Here is a 6919-nt window from a genome sequence, read left to right on the forward strand (position 1 = left end):
GTCATTATTCCTCTATCACATGGATTGAAGGCAAAAAAGAAATAACCCATCAGAACATTATCTTGACGCTACTTGCATTAAGACACGCATTTGCACAAGTTGCTATTTCAGGGTTATTTTTTTCAAGAGAATGAAAAACGAAAATAGAAAAATGAAATATGAAATTTTTAATAGAAATAAAATTTTTGAAAATAACTCCCACACAGACTTCATTCTGAATGCTGAAATTTGGGTAATATAAAACTGAAGGACAACTATCCTGAAAAAAAAACAAAAGCCCCCCAAAAAACAATGAAAAAGACACTCTTGACACAAATGCAAAAAACATAATAGGGCCTATATGTGCTTTCCAGCTAGCTAGATACCTGGACAGAAATTTATGTGTCACTTACTTGCTAGAAACACTGCTGTGCAGCCTGTCTCCTAGAAATTAAAAAAGGCCTGCTTGTTTTTGTTTTTTTTTTCGCCTTGAATCCAATTAGACACAATTTTATTATTTATTTATTTATTTTTAAAGAGAGAAGTCCTTACCTCTGTCCTTTTCTAAATAACAGTATTGCAAAGATTAGCATACAAAAGCACTCGAGTATTTGTACTGCAGTGCATCTGACAATTATCTTACAAGAGAAAGCATTCATTTTGGCCAATTGCCACAGACTTGGCGCTAGGGAGAGAAGTAGAAAGCATTTGAATTTACAGAAGAAAAGGGATATTCCAGCTTTCTACCAGCTACCTTGAACATACTTCACGTTTAATTTCACCCTGTTGCCACAGGCACTGTGTTGTTATGACAGCTGATCTGCCATTGAATAGCTGTAAAGGAAAATCAACAAAGGATCGCTTCAGTGATTTTCAGTGCAATTTATTGGAGCTTGTATCTTGCGGCTGCTGCCGCCTGTCGGGGTAATGACACATGATGGGTGATTAAAGTGCAAGTCCTTAAATCAAAGCTGTGCCAATGGTCTGAAGAGGCAGAAAACAGCATTCAGACCTCGTGCTTTTCTCCTAGTGGGAGGATCTCATTAGGAAAGGAATGGGCTGTTTTAATAGCAAGAGAAAGTATTTGTGTCTAGGGGGAATTTTCATGTTTCCAAGATCTACCGGAGCTTTCTTACAGCTTCCTTTTAGGCCGTGCATTTAATGAAAATAAATAAGTAATTAAAACAGAGAAAGTATTATAATCCATCACCACTGACTTGAAAATTAGAACTGAGCTCTAGTGTAGTTTGTTCACATCATTGTTATCTGAGATAAGGGGAAAGGCAAAGATAAGTAAGGGTAGCTTGCTGGCCAGATCACGAGAAAGGATTATTGGGGATACAGAGGCACCTCCAGTCCACTGAATTTGTTTTTGGTTTTCAATTCCTTTATCTCTGATGAGATATGCAAATAATCCAGCTAGAGATTTTTACCATTTTGTGCCAAATTTGTACACTGGGCAAAAATACATTCTATCCAAGATAGCTGCAAAATAGTTTTGAAGAAGCAAATGAACAGCAAAGCCCCATGCTCAAAGATGACAGTGCTAGGAGAAAAAAAGTAATAGAATACGCTATCAGACCAGAGGACTTCGTTTTGCTTTGCCACAGAAAAAAGCCATCAGGCAGTGAAAAATGGAGTAGACACTGTAAAATATCAGAATAGCTGGATTTAGGTGAATTTGACATAGTATGATTGCTGTTCCTCTTAAAACATTTCTAAAAGTGTTGGGGATGATGAATTTTACTTTGGAAATGTACAAAGGGCAATGCCACCCTTAGAAGACTCTCGTGAAACATATGAACTTTTGATGAGAAATTCAACATAGACAAAAGACTATAATCTCTATGTAAATGCTATTATTTTCTTCCATAACAAAAAATAGTGGTTGGACAGGTTTCAATATCACTATATTCTAGAAAAGGAGTTATATTCCTGAAGAGTAAGATGAGTATTTAGAAGAACCCTAGTGAGCAAAGCACAGTGAATTCTCCAGTCACAGCATGCTGACTGTACTGCAGATGTTGCAGCAAAGCAATTTCATTTGACTGGTCACGTGGGAAGTGCACATTTATCCTGCCCTGATCAAGTTCATGGAGGCAGCCAGGTGAAAATTTCTATACATTTTAATAGCCAAATGCTGCAGCATGTCAGCAGTACAGTGAAAAAGCTTCACTAGATTCAGAATCTCCCTTCACAAACATATCTTGGGTTTGTTTGTGTTTATAACTACTATTATCTTTTCTTTCTTTTGCAGTTGAAGTTAGTTATGCAATCACAGTTTCTTTCTTCCATGAGTTCTGTGAAGGTGGAGAGAAAAAGCTCTCCATAAATGGTCTCCGTAGAGAAGAGGCATCAAGGGAGGTAGAGGCAGTAGAACTTCTGTGGTGAACCCCATGTCCAAGACACAGGACACAACCAGGTACCCTTTCCCAAACAGTATTTTCTGTCAAGTATAAAGAATTTTATTAAAAAGTGTTTGGTTCTGGGTTTTTTTTTTTTGTTTGTTTGTTTTGTTTTGTTTTGTTTATGTTTAAATGTTGGTACTTAGCATTAAAGTATTAGCAGGGATCAATACGGTCCTGCTGGAGGGAAGTGTGAGTCTAACTGAAGTGTACAGCTTTAGGTTAATGTATTAAATGCATAATACAAATAGTTAAGAAGTATACTCGAGAGGAAAGTGAATGAAACAATTCCTATTTATTTGCAGATGAGATTTGTTGGAGATGTTTTGGTGATCAGATGAAAACTTCAGTCTCCATAATGACATTGAAATAAATGATGGATTTAGGAAGAGGCAGGATTAACATGAACACCTCCAACAGGATTATTTGCATAGGAACATATTTTAGAAATATATATACCTTACTAAAAGCTTGTTTTCCAGTAAGGTGTTTTTTTTTCCCCACAATGCTTTTCTATCAGATTACATATAGCTTCTAAAATGGAATTAAGAAATATGGCATTTATTGAGATGAAGGTAGGCAGGCAGTCCATTTTAAGCAGACATCTCTTTTCTTGTGACTCCCAGGCAACCTTTAAATAATTTCAATTCTCCCCTTCATGTTAAAGGTTCATTATCTTCTATAGAAATTCTTTAGAAGTCTTCTCATCCCAGTCTCCAGGAATCGTTTCTCAAGATAGCACGAGCTTCCTTATTCCAGATCTCTCTCATAATTTTCTAATACTGTATCTCTTGGTGAATAACTATTCAGAATTGCTTATCCTTGGTTCAGAAGAAAATAAAAAGTGTCTGATCATGATTTTTATGTCCATTCCTTAAAAAGAAGGGGGAAAGATAATAAGCTTTTTTTTTCCCCTCTCATCTTTTTTCTTTGCACTCCCTCCTCATACAAACTCCCCTCAGACAAGAAGTTGGACCTACTTCTCAAGGTGAAGGCGTCACACAGCAAACACTGAGGTACTAAATAAATGTGTATCTGGAACTGTTAACATTTCATTCATAGCTTTAGAAACCTTGCTAAGCAAGCGAAGTTAATTTAAATAAACTTAATCTGTTTTTACACCAAATAAAAATCTGTCAATTTTAGAGGTATCAAGTCATGGAAGTACATTTATGTCACTGTTGATTCTGACCACCCCTGGACTGCCAAAACAAAATTCATCTACCCTCTTTTGACATTAAATGTCAATAACTTTTCTGTTTACATATAAGTGACACAGAAAGTGCTGGAAAAGTAAAGCTGGAAAAGTCTCATTAAGAGAAGATTTGTCATAGGAACTGCAGAAGGTAGTAGTTTATCCAGCAGTGTTATTAAATAGAGTAGGTGAAAGCTTTCATTAAATGTGGAGGGTAAGAGTAAAATAGGGTTTTCATTTTGAGTTCTCAGGGATGTTATCCATGGTTAGCATATGTATACACATGGTATCAGTTGTACAGGGAGCAGTTCAAAAGAAGAGAGTAGGTTGTAAGAGGATTGCTGTCATGTCTCTCTCTCTGAGAGGCAGTTCAGTTCCACAATCAGTGACTAAGTCCATTACTTTTTTCTCAAGTGACTGGAGCTGCTTCACTTGGACAACCCGTGTACAGACTGAAGGAGGGTTGAAAGACAATTTATCAGAAGGAAGACACAGCAAGATATGTTATTGTTAATCTCTGTTTACATTTTGGAAGGTTGCTTCTTACCAACTTTTTAATCCAGAAACAACTACCTGGAACAGGTCTGACCACCTTCTGCCTCTGAGTGAAGGTAATATTTAGAGTAACATCATGGAGCAAGATAGCACATAATGCAGGATCAATTAATTAAGAACACTATGAATTTTATGGGGGAAGCTCTAACCTTCCTGGGTCCAGATACCAGCTTTTGTGGAAGGGAGAAAGGAAGACAGAATAATCAGGGGAAAAAAAAGAAATGATACAAAAACAAAAGCAGGCACAGTTCCCCCCCCCACCTCCCCCTTCGGAGTTTCTTCCAAGGATTTGTCCAAGGATTTTGCACCATAATCACACCACCAGGAATGGGGATCCAAGTATACCTGAAGTCCATCATGGCGCATTCCACTGAAGTCGGTTCCTAACACACTTGCTCTTAATGTGTGTTTAATTACAGTTAGAGCTCTGCTTCTTCTATGCCAGCACCAACACACTAACAGCATCTACTGCATCTACTCTAATAGCCATGCTGGGAGCAGTATGTGTGTTAGTAGATGTGTGAGGGTGTACAGACACGTGCTTGCCTGCTATCTCAGAGCCAGAGGGCTTTTCATTAGATTCAAACAGCAACTGACTCTCCAGGGAAGCTCCTGCTCTTATTTGATAAGAGATGCTCTTTTATCACACATGAAACTGCATGCAGTGATCAGACAGGCAGTGTGCATAGCTGCCAACCAGAGGAAAGCTGTTTTTCTATAGCATATTACAGCAGTGCATCACTACTACAGCTGAAGATTGGCCCAGAAATGCCCAGTTATGGAAGCCACAGAAACTGGAACTTCAATAGACCCACAGAAGAAATAAGCAATTAAAATACTTGCTTGAGAGATTTGGAATATCGTGGGTTTTTTTCTTGAGAAAACACAGCCAAGTATGGTAAATGAGAGTGGAAAAGACATTTGAGGTAATGGGGTCTGCAAATATAGTAGGGTTGATACTCTTCCTTTCTTTAGCTATCATTCTCTGACATTATAACAAATGAACACCTCTAAACATTTGTGGTCTTATAGATAGCTCTCCAATGGAGAAAAAGTTGGCTTTTCTTGACTTTCAGAAATATATCTTTATTATTACTTCTAAGGGCAATACTTTTGTCAAGCCAATTATCATCTCAGAACTGCAAGGAAGTCAGTCAATCTTCAAATATCCTGTAAGCATGAATGTGAATGGCGTGGGGGTCTTCAACACTTTTCAAAAAGGTCACCTAAGAACCTGGTGTACTGGAGTGCCAATGGGTTCTTTTTCTCTTTAGTAAGAAATTATATTTTCTTTTCTCATAATCTTTCCTCTATATTCTAAGCCATGTTCACACTTGGAATTACAGCTAACATGAACCTAAAAACTAGATTATTTTGTCTTTTATGCTTAGAAATTGCAGGCAGGCTGAGGTTATGTATAAATTTACTAGAATTTTGTATGTTTTGAAAGTTATCTGTCAATGGTTGAGTCAAAATGAGTGCTGTTATGTTATACATAATATCTTGTAGCATACTGTGGTATCTACTGCAGCTGTACCAATTTTATTTATGTGTTGTATCTTGAGGAGTGATTTTTTTTTAAATCCCTATTTATTTATTTTTTTATTTACAAGGTTCTTAAGAGTTGCTGTTCTTCTGTTTCTCAGTTTTTTGTGTTTTTTTTTTTTTGGTCCTTGATCAAATAATTTTTTTACTTCTCCTTCATTATTCAACGGTATCTAATAAACAGGATATACATTTTTGAAATGAGATGTTAACCCAGGCATGCCCAACCCACGGCCTGCAGACCACATGCACTCAGCTCAGCTGGTAGTGAGGTCCACACCCCCTGCTGCTTCATCTTCATGCCAGCAGCTCTGCCCCATCAGGCAGCCCAGCCTGTCCTTCGGACACGGAGAGGGCACAGTGCAGTACTGATAAATAATATGGCACTGTGCTTAATTTGCAAGGAAATCAAAGATTACAATTTGAAAAGACATTGTATTCAGAAACATGCTGCCAAATTTGATTCATATCAATGAATGCTTCATAAAGACAAAATAGCTGAACTGAAAAAAGTCTTTAACCCCAACAAAATATTTTTTTAAAAAGTTAAAACTCAAATGGACTCTGTTATAAAAGCTAGTTACGTGACAGAAAAATTGACTGCAAAAAAATCAAAATGGTGATGGTGAGTTTGTTACACAGTGTATTGAAAGCACAACAGATATAATGCATCCTAATTAGAAAACAGAATTTTCTAAAATCAGTTTGTCTCACTATCCTATAGGTAGATGAACTGAAGAAAAAGGAAAATCTATCAAAAAAATTATGGAGAGTAAAGTTGCTAATCTCGAATTTTATGCATTGGCAATAGATGAAAACACTGATGCTACAGATACGGCTCAACTTGCCAGTTTTCTTAGAGGTACTAATAAAGAATACAATATCACTGAAGAAATGGTTTCTTTGCTGCTGCTGAAAGACACAACTAAATCTCTTGATTTGTATGAAGCAATAAAAAAATACATTTAAGTGATTTTCTTTAACTTTCGGCAACTTATCTGATGTAGCTACTGATGGTGCCCCGGTGATGGTTGGTAAAAAAATATGGGTGTTGATGAGATCATTTACTTTTCTGAAGGAAGATGGCAAAGTTGGGATAAAATGCTAAAAAGGCTTTGTGAAATAAAATCAAGTCCTTTAGGGAATCAAAAGGAAAATTTGTGCCAAAACATGAAGATTGAAAATGGCTCACAGATTTAGCATTTTTGGTGGATTTGACTGCTCATTTGAATAAGTTCAA

At 36.8% G+C, this 6919-nt stretch overlaps 1 protein-coding gene across 2 annotated transcripts in view; it reads right to left on the minus strand.

The window, feature by feature from the left end:
- The window catches only part of DSCAM (DS cell adhesion molecule), a 441807-nt gene that overhangs the window by 131364 nt on the left and 303524 nt on the right, over positions 1-6919 (minus strand). The gene's annotated exons all lie outside the window — the stretch shown is intronic.

The sequence above is a fragment of the Meleagris gallopavo genome, chromosome 1 (assembly GCF_905368555.1).
Source record: "Meleagris gallopavo chromosome 1, MGAL_WU_HG_1.1, whole genome shotgun sequence".
NCBI lineage: Eukaryota > Metazoa > Chordata > Aves > Galliformes > Phasianidae > Meleagris > Meleagris gallopavo.